This window comes from Poecilia formosa, unplaced genomic scaffold (assembly GCF_000485575.1).
Source record: "Poecilia formosa unplaced genomic scaffold, Poecilia_formosa-5.1.2 Scaffold13, whole genome shotgun sequence".
Taxonomy (NCBI): Eukaryota; Metazoa; Chordata; class Actinopteri; order Cyprinodontiformes; family Poeciliidae; genus Poecilia; species Poecilia formosa.
The window spans coordinates 3556382-3567293 of NW_006799952.1; the positions used below are offsets into that span (position 1 = coordinate 3556382).

At 37.4% G+C, this 10912-nt stretch overlaps 1 long non-coding RNA gene across 1 annotated transcript in view; it reads left to right on the forward strand.

Annotated features, from left to right (window-relative positions):
- The window catches only part of LOC107835561 (uncharacterized), an 82738-nt gene that overhangs the window by 1885 nt on the left and 69941 nt on the right, over window positions 1–10912 (forward strand). Inside the window, exon 2 of the long non-coding RNA XR_001661354.1 lies at window positions 1528–1706. This is a non-coding gene — a long non-coding RNA (uncharacterized LOC107835561). The remainder of the gene's footprint in view (window positions 1–1527; window positions 1707–10912) is intronic.

Sequence of the window (10912 nt, forward strand, 5' to 3'; positions counted from 1 at the left end):
TTTCTTTCTTATCTATTCTCCTTACAGCTTGCACCACGGACTCCGGTGTGGAGCACTTTCACTCGCATACAAACACACATGCACTATTTTTTTTTTTGTACAACTGTTAAAATTCTGTTTTTTTACGCATGTCCCTGCGATTCCACTAGCACCTTGAATTCATATTGTGGGTGCAATGCGCTGGAGATATAATGAATTTGAAATATCCTGTGCTCTCTGAGTACATAAAACTTCTCAGTCAAAACATTCATGGCCACGTTTTAAAGCTCTTTCCTTTTAGTATTATTTTTTTTTGTTTGAACCCTCCGTTTGTGAATGTGAGTTTGATTGAGTGCTGGAGGCTAGCGTTTGTTTGAACAAGCCATGTCTAAAGGTCTAGCAGCCTGCTTTTAATGCTTGATGAACACAGAAAATATTTTTTTTCATGGTAGCGCTGTGTCAATATCCAGCCTGTTCAACAGAGGCCTTTCTCACCTCCTGTTTGACCCACAGAGGAAGAAACGCAAACTCTAAGCCGCCCTCCCTCCCGTCTGCCCCCCCGCCCCCGCCTCCAAAAATACGCTTTCATATTTAAACAAATACTGGTTTGCTAAATCCACTGAACTGCAGCATGCATGGGAGAAACAAGGAAATATGAAAATTCAAAGCAGGATATTGCAAAATGACTGAGCATGCATGAATATATTCATGCTTAGAAGCAAGTGTGTGTTGGCGTATTTTATGTCTGTTGCTGACCACCTGCTGTGCTCTCCCCTGCTAAAGCGAGGTCACGTCTCAGGTCTCCCACGGCAACAAGAGCAGCACTATGAGGATCCAGTGTTTCAGAGCCATGATATACTCCAAGCGTTTACACAGGTGGCTGTCATATGGGCAGTTAGGACACATGAACTCATATACACGCTTCTCAGGCAACAGCCAGCATAAAAAAAAAAAAAAAAAAATGCAGGTATAGCTGTTTCCTTGTGATCATAGACTGCGTCAGAAGATGTAGATAAGAAAACCTCGAGGCGTATAAATGTTCCCTCTGTTTGCACAAACTGCTGCTTTGCAGTCAGAGCGCTGATGGAGCTCTGTGTGATACCACGCCGAAAGAGGGAGTAGCTACTGATGAGCCACAGATGAGTGAACAGAAAGAATGATATGCAGAGGGCAAGTTTGACTTGAAATCCAGGTGTGCTATGGTTGACTTTTGAATGTGCTGAATGTGAACTTTATGAAAAATAAAGTGCATACAAGCTTAAAAACATAAGCAGATGTCACATGTCTGTAGGAAGGTAGGATATTGCAAAAAAAATTGTTTCAATCCAGTATTTCCAGCAATCTCATCATGTGGCAACAAACGTGTGTGTGTGTGTGTGTGTGCGTGTGTGTGTGTGTGTGTGCTTCTCAGTTGAGTTTCTGCAGCAGTCTTCTAAATATGTTCTCCTTTCCCACTGATAAACCCAGAAACCCCAGTGATACACAAGCTTAGTTTAATGCTATAAAAAGAAGTTAACAACCACTAATTTGGCTTTTCTTTTCTTCTAGTCGTTGAGGCTTCAGGTCATACTTTTGGTCTCGTGGTTAGTAATGGGAAACCAAGCCCAGATCAATTCAATGCTGTCACAGATGGTAAAGAGGAGGAATGAGTTACACCTCTGGAGTCAGACGTGGACATGACCATCTGGTCACATTCATCATCATGGCAACCATCAAATAACCTACAGGTAAGCGGATGAGTTTGTGTACTTGACTGTGCATGTGTATTGCACTTGCAGACAGTTGTGTTTCAGATACTATTGCAGGCCTGTTAATGTACTCATTTATCTTACTTTACATTATCATCGCCCATGTATTGCACATCAACAGTACTGTTTAAGTTCAAAAGTTTAAGGTGGGAAAAAAACAGGCCTGCTAATCGTTTTTTTGCTCCACCGTCTTGTCTCTGCCTTTAACCATTTGTCTTGAGCGCACTGTGATTACTGCTGGCACAGAAAATAGACATAGATTCTACAATCATGGAAAAGAGGTATAAAGTAGACTAAACATCAGCCTCCATCTTGTACTTCACTGCAGTTTGTTTCCTAACAATTTATAATCCCACTGAAATGTGACATACACAAACATTGCCTTTAACAGCAAAAGTAAATCAGAGTGATGGAGATATAGGAAAGGAGAGGAGGAGGAATCCTTTTTGGGAGACGATTCAGACAAAATGTTGGGCTACCCAAAATGAAAACTTTAATAAAAGTTTTCCATTTTGTAAAACTCAGCATGTTATCATGTTGCAATTAAGCTGAAACATGAAGGTATTCATTACCTCTTGGTGTGTGCATGCACGTGTGCGTGCGTGAATGTGTGTGTGTGAGAGAGATAGAGCAAGAGAGAGAGAGCAAGCACGTGTATCATGTGTTAACACAAGGGGAAGGGATTTGCAATTTGTTGACGGATTGCTGCACAAACGACTAAATGTTGTGGAGGTCACACTAACAGTTTTGAGACTTTGAATTTGCTCAGAGAAATGCTTCAAGGCAATTTAGAAAGAAACTATATTAAGCTCCTACTAATGAATTCTCTTCAGGAAAACTGAAATTGTCATGAACATATGGGTCTATTCCTCATTAAAGTCATGCCTTTTTGTTGTTTAAGTGTGGTTGTCAAACAAGTTCAACTCACAAACACAAACAGTTTCTAAAATAGTATTTTCACTTTACTTTCAGTGCAGAACCAAAAAAATAAATAAATGAAAAAATGCTTTTTTTTTTTTCTTTTTTTTTTTTAAAAGATAAAAATATATTTAGTATTATTTCAGTCTGCTTTGACTTTGGGCCATGAAAGAGTACAGGTTACCGTTAGCTTTTGGTACCAACTAACCTGGATTTATACGTAATAAAAATACCACAACTATCTACCTCAGGTAAGACTTACAAACTTTTAACACAACTTCATTGAACAAAAAAAATCTATTTTTAATTGGAAAACTGATATTGAGGTGTGACTTCCATCCTTAAAATCCTCTGGGATCAAGATAAATTGCCTGAAAAAAAAAAATAATAATAATTGGTTTTAACTAAGCTAAATTAGTTTAGTTAAAACCAATTGCCTGAAAAAGTTAGTTTTTTTTTTTCTTTTCTGTAAATTAGGACAATGATTCACACCATGACTGTTGTTCCTGAGTTCATCTTTAAGCCTGCATGATTTTCTTGCCTGATGACATTTGAGTGTGTACATGTCATTCTTCCCTCTGTACAAATACATGCACTCCTCAAAACCCCGTTGTTATCAAAGTAGCAGCAGCTTTGAGTTGACCCCTGAGTCAGGACACGTTTTGCTACTTTAGCCTAACTCGGTCTGACAGGTAGAATGTGCCTATCATTAACAAAATTCACAAAGAATGAGGGAGGGAAGTCAAGAATTTGTTGGCAGATATTGGCCTACTGCTACTTATCCCAAAGCGGATCCTCCTGTTGGTGGAGCTCAAGCTAATCAGTTAACCTATGAACTTACACTATATCACTCTTACTGCTTTAGCAGACATTATCAGTTGCTTGTGTCAGAGCCTCCTGTTCATCTATTTGTAGATGTCGCTAAGTTTACATTTCTCGCCAAGTCAGATTTACAACTTCTAGTGGTTATTTAGATAGGAATGAAACACTTCACAGATGCTTCTAAAAGACAAGAAAGCTCAGGCTGCATGTGTGAAAGCAGGACAATAACTTTGGAAAAACAAGAGTAAGATTAACATATATTTCCCCAGCTGAGATGATATTTCCAAGTGATTCCTGTAGCTGCAGGAGCTACAAAGTGTCACAAGATTAAGTTTATTCAATGTTTCTCAAAAAGAAAGAAAACTCCTGCACAACAAATTCATGGAAATAAATTCATAGCACACACAATGGTCTTTAAAGTGAATTTTCTATGGATCTTTATGAATGTGAAACTTTGTATATATTTTAATTTGTGATAAATGCATTGATGTCTTGATATAAAAAAGAAAGTCTGGAGTGGTCTTCACCTATTTTTTGTTGTTCTTTCTTTTAGGTATTGGCTGTTTTTCATCTCAGTTGTACTCCATTCATTTTCTGAAAAGTAGCTCAACTTTTTCAAGAGAATCTTCTTCTGTTTGGTAAACATTAAACTCTGACAAACGAATAATTCAGGCACCGACAGGATCAGTGGATAAACCAGTGTTGTGTCTACAGATACAGGACACTTAAGGAAAACTCTTATGTTGAATTGGGTCTTTGACTTGGCAGCCTGTCAAAAAGATGCAATAACACACTCCTTGAGAGACATAAAATAATATTTAAAACTAACTAGGTCATTTCCAGGGCAGTGTTTGCTTTAAACATGGCTCACAACGCCTTATAGAAGTACGTTTACCTCTGAAGCTATTCAAGTTTTGTTACATTACAGCTACATCATTGACTGCAGTGTTTTGACTTATTGATTGCTGTCTGGATGTGAGGAGAAATTTACTGAAAGCCCAGCTAAAATGGAACCTTAATCCCGAAAGAGGACAAGTGAAAATAGAACATCTGTTTTGTCCTGTTGCCACATTATCCAATTAGCGGTCAAGAGGATATAAAAATGTCCAGCTTACCACACACTATTTTGTTTTCTCTGTACAATCAGCTTTTGTGAGACTGTCCTGATGAGTGTTTACTTAGGAATGAAAGTATGTGTCTCGAAACCACTATGTTTTGTTCCAGGAAAAGTGTTTGTCAGTTGACACTGAGTGTTGATTTTTATTGACAGAGAAAAAAACCCCATTGTTTACCTTCTGTTCTCCTCACACAGTCAGAGCGGATCTCTGCTGGTTTCTGTGGAACTGTAAGGCTAGTAATTATGGAGGCTTGAATGACTAACTATAAAAGCTGCCAGCGGTTGCAGTCAGATGTATGAAACAGAAGGCAACAAAGACACGTGACCTTTCTGTCACACTAGTGTCAGTCTGACACTTGTTATTGAACACAGACGGCATTTTTATTTTTTTTTTAAACATATTAATTTTGAATTTGTTTTAGATTGGCAACATGTTGTTTTGCACTGTGCAGAAGTTAGAAAGCATCCCAAATTTTCGTTATAAAATGATCTTTTCAGATCATCTTTTAAAATGATCTTGATCATCCTCAGAGATGTATGATATTGGTCATTAGTTGTGTGGCCATAGCTATGAATCTTTTCACAACTGCACAACTGAAAACTACAATATATTTTATTCTGATTTTGTGTGACAGAACGTTTGTGCTCAGCTCCCTTTAATATTAGTAAAGTCATTAGGAGTTCATTCTACCTGCAGTTTCCAAAAATGATATAAGGAACAACAACTGGATGTAATAGAAGGTGCTCTGGTCAAATGAGACCAAACGATAAGTTGCATGCCTTCATGCAAAAACACTATGTGTGGGGGAAAAAAAAGGTGTACGCCTCCCCACTGTGAACAAACAATCCCACTGTTACCTGCGGCAGCATCATGCTGTGGGGATGCTTTTGTTCAGCAGGGACTGGGGAAGCTATTCAAAACTGACGGGAAGATAGATGGAGCAAAATATAGAAAAATTGTAGGATAACACTTTGGTGGTATTTTATGTGTGCCAACTCGGCAAACTCTACACTGGAGCTACTGACCATCTTCAACGCTGCCATTATTCAGACAGTCCTGTGTTTGTCCATCACTGTGTGGCTGGCACCAAACTGTGCAGAGTCCAAACTGAAACAAACAGTTACGTCTGCAGAGAGGATCACCAGAGCTGAGCTTCCCTCCATTCAGGGCTTCCACTGGCTCTGAGGCAGCTGTCCAGGGCGGCATTAAAATTACAGTATTGGTATGATTGGTGAGAAAATAGATTTAACCATGAATAAAATGTGATACGTTTTTACTGTTATTTTCTGGGGACTCGTGGTGTTTTGTGGAAAAAAAAAGAAGTTATTTTTGCAAATTGGTTTATGAACTGTAATTAATTCCTGGTTTTAGGCTGAAAGAGAGCTAAGCCTTCGACTGCATGACGACTTCCAGGGGTTGCAGCTAAACCTTGCTTTGGCAGATCTCAATCAGTTACAGATTAGAAGTGTGGAAGGGACCAGCCGGTCAGAAGTCAGGCGAATGTCAGGACACCCAAACATATTTCTCTTGATAAATTGACCTCTGCTCTTCGGTGCACCTCTGACCCATCTCTGGATCAGCAGAGGTCAAGCCAGAGGACTCATTCAGCCATTGTCTGATCCCTATCTCATCAGTTCCTTTCAGCAACTTTGGTGTCTGTGTTTTCATACTCTCTTCGCCTGCTTTTCACTCTGGTTTTTGCCAGAAGCATTTAATGTTGATGACTTTTCAGATAATCTATCGCCATTTTTTCCTCTGAACCTTTTTGTTGTTAGTTGACAAGCATATAACTGCCTTAATGAAAAACTAAAACTTGTTTATGCACAGAACCGATGCACAGTACCTCACCCCACATTTTCATAGCTTCAGTCAGTTTTACTGTCAGCAAAAGGGACTGTTCTGATAAAAGAACAATTATATTTTTAATCAGGTTAAATAATACTGTCACTCAATGAATAATTTATGAAGAAAATGTTTGTCTGTATTTTTGAGTAAAATATAGTTTTTAAAATGTTATTCTAGGGGCATGGCAATCAAGTAATTATTGTTCAAGATGAAAGTTTTTTTTTTTACTTTGTAAACCATTTGGAGGGAAAGGCAAATGTCAGATTAGCCTTTGTTTTATTTGGTTTTGATTGGTGTTTAACAAAAGTATTGCTGGTTATTTGTCTCCGAGAAGGTTTTCAATTTTCTCTTTTTTAACAGAAGAGTTTTATTCAAACATGCTGGATTGGAAGTAAGGCTGAAATGCAAGGCTATCTTTACAAACACAGCATTTAAATAGATGTGCCCCTGGGGTGCAGTGAATGAAAGGCTTTAGAAAGTCAGGTTAGGGAGGATAATGGCAACATCACATGTCCTGAAGCTGCAGAATTTAGACTTTGATGAATCGAGAAATTAACATTTTAGTTGCAGTTTATTGCATTTTTGCAAAGTGACTATATATTATATATATATATTTATATATATATATTTATTTATTTATTTTTTTCATGACAGTGTGAGACAACATTTAAGTCCCAAAACACGTCTTTCTCGTGAAGCACAAGAATTAAATCCTTGAAGCAAACTCCCTCCTTACACACACACACACACACACACACACACACACACACACACACACACACACTCTAAGGCTTTTGAGTGAATTGCTTCAACATTTGCTCTTCCAATTTACTTATAAACACACAATCATTCAGCAGTGGCCAAAATTGAAACAAACCAAAATAAAAAGTATATTAGTTTTAATGAGCAACTTTGTTCCAGGAAAATTTAATATGAAAATCCTAACCAGAGAGTAATTTATTATACAAAATATACACTTAAGCAGTAGTGTGGCTTTATGGACAGTTGTTTAAGTGTCTGGTAGTCTTTGCGCATGTTTTTTTATTTTCACTTCAAATTTTCAGGGTGTCCAAACACCCTGAAAATTGTATTAAGAAGTTTGCTTTGGTGAACAACCCTCCCCAAAATGTGTGTGTATATATATATAAACCTTTACACCATATGGTATAAATATTCAACTTACTGAGTAAATCTGCTTTTCAAAATATACTAAATATTTTCAAGGAACTAAAGTGATGCAGAACAGCACAGCTGGACTGCACCTGTGATCCAGGCGTGTTTGTAAGTGTTTTTGGGGTCACAGAAACATCGACCTACTTGTGTATTGTCACTAAAGTAAAATAAATACGTCTCTGCCCTGTTTCCACAGCCCCCTGATGGGGGGAACACACTCATCCTTTTTTTCCCACAGTTCCACTGAACAAAGTTTTAGTAAAAGATTACTTTTAAAAAGACAATGGTGCCTGCCTGTGTATTAGCATGTGCTTTATGTACTTAGTCAGCAACCTACCAGATGACTTCTCCGCCTTTCTGTGAAACGGATTCGTTTTTGAGGTGGAATAACAGACATTGAGCAACGATGCTTTGCTTTCTGTGTCTTAATTGTTTGAAATCCGTTATTTTGCCATTCTTAGTTCGTCTCTTAGTGATTGTTGTTAAATACATTAACATTCCCTGTCTTAGCTCCACCCACCCGTTTGACACACTGTGAATAGGCTACCTAGTGGCTGCTTAGGAGGACCAAAAAGTCTGGCTTGTGAAAAATCAACATAATTAGTAATCATGATAACAACATATTAAAAGTAAAAGTATGCACAGTATATTAATAGACTGAATACAAAAGTACAATTTTTACTTGAGCAAAGATGAATCTCCTGGACAGCCCTGTATGCAGTCTCTCGTTTTTGCTCCCCTTTATAGTGGTTTGTTCGATCATGTCTCAATCTCAACTTTGACCATAACCCAGCTTCCCGCTCTGAGCGCTGTCTGAGAGAGCTCAGAATGGGAGCGTTGTTTCTGCGCTCTCAAAACAGCGTACAGAGCTGAGTATACTTAAAAAAATAAATGTTTCTAATATACAGTATTTTACTGTAAATTAAAGATTTTTTTTTTTTTTAAACATTGTTGGCATCTCAAGTTTGAAAGGTGAATGGTGGAGCAAGTGCTCTCAGAGATGAGCATGTGTCAGCATCACATGCCACAAATTCAAATGGATATATGCTCTTACATCAGTCTCAAAGCATGCACAGATTGGTCAGTGGACATTCCAGTTGGTGGCAGAAATAACGCCACAGGCCCTGTGGCACAAGGCATAGACAAAAACAGGAAGAAGCTTTGGAGTTATTTTAACGTTTGCAGTGAAGCATCGTTTTACATAAAAAAATAAATAAATAAAATAAATAAAGCAGAACGAATCTGCTTCGAACAAAGGAAAATAATGAAAAATAATAAATGAAAATGCAAGTGGAAGTTTTCAAACTCATCTCACTATGTCTGTTCTGCTTCAAAAGTATTTAATTTTGAGCAGTATTAAAGTTATAAGACAGCAGATAATTGTATGGAAGCAGGTGCTAAATTATTTACAATTCATTAGAAGGAATGATGATGAGCAGAAATGACTAATTGTGGTGTTTTAAATGACTGTTCTGACTGTATGTCTGAGTATCTACGCCACAGTCTACGCCCAAAGTTAGGGCCTGAAGGCACTTTCCATTTTTTGTCATTATATTAGAGCTCAGCCATCGTTGACAGATTCCTGCTCAACCACAGGAGGGCAGTGATGCTCTATGGTCAAATTATCCCTTATAGAACTATGTGGCTACTGACTTAAATTTAAACATTTCTCTGTTTAAAAAACCCCCATAACTTTACAAGAACATTCTAATAACAATGTCAGACTGTAGAAAGTTATTTCATAAAAACAGAATTATTTCGATTTCTGTTTAATTGGAGACCTGTTTCTCTTTTATTGAGCATTTTTCTGATTTAGTAATGCAATCAATTTCTACATTTTACTTCCATACAATGGAAGTAAATATGTAGAACTGGTTTGCCACTGTGCATTTATTTTCTTTACATTGAGAATAGACTTTCATTTTACATTGTGCATGGTTTGCGGGCGTTTTTTATTTTTTGTGTAGAAGATGGTATATTATATGTGCAGCACCAGAACGTCCCTTTGAAAAGTAATTTGCATCTGCTTTGTGACCTCTGGGATCCTACAGCAGCACATGGAAAGCCAAAAGAGGTCACGATCAAATCCCTCAGGACTCATTCACTGACTGAACTTTGACCTGAGCCCTGAGTTGCCGATCGGGGGTCCAGTGACCTAAAACTAAATCCAAGAGCTATTGTAATCGTACAGGCGCATATATTCTGTGTGAAACGTGAATTAGAAATAGTTGATGAATGGATAATTATATGCACATTCATAGAGCAATGCGTGATTTGCAATATAACCAACAGGGTGCAGCGTAGCACAGTATTTTAAAACAGATTAGGTTCTGTAATTCTCAAATTTGTTCTGTCAAATCGTTGTTAAAGTCTTTGTCATTCTTGAAAGAAAAGGAGAGAAAGGAGAAAAGAAGGAAAAAGTTTTAATTCAACATCATTTTTCAATTTCAACCCCTGCAGTTTAAAAGCAAAACAGCTCTGCTTCCGCTCAGGGACTGCAGAGATCTCATGTAATATTAACATCACATTACCCATGAAGGTTTTATTACCATCTCGCAGTAATCCCTTTTCTGCTCGAGGTACACACAAAGAAAAACTGATTAATATTTGAGACGTATTTTAGGTTTTTTTTTTTTCTTGTTAATGCTTTTCAGAAATATTGCTACCTTACAAAGTTTTTCATACTTTATCATGTAGAAAGAAAAAAAAAATCAGCTATTTTTTTAGAATTACATTTGACAGACCAAGACAACATAGTGAATTATTTAGAATAGTACAAAAATTTCCAAATAATTTCTACTGTTTTATGCAGACAAAAATCTGGAAAGTGTGGCATGCATTTGCATTCAGTCAACATTGCGTAGGACCAACTTTCACTGTAATTACAGCTGCAAGTCTGCATGTATGTCTCTGTTGTCTTTGCACATATAAAGTGTGCATATTTTTTTAGATATATTTCTCAACAAAATAGCTCCATCTCAGACTGAATGGAAAATATCTGAGCAGGAAAATCACATCTTACTTATTCTGAGTTGTACATAGGGATGGACTTTGACTAGCAGATGAATATGCATTAATCTAAGCAATTGCATTGTACATCTTGTGTATTTAGGGTTGTTGACCTGACAGATGGTGAACCCTCACCCTAGACTCAAGTCTTTTGTGGCCTCTAGCATAATTTATAGATGAATTGCTCCATCTCAAGTCTCTCTGAGCAACTTTCCTTTCCCCTTTAAAGAATACCTGCAGCATTATGCTGCCACCACGACCAGATTACACAGTGTAGATGATGATTTAAAGATGATATAA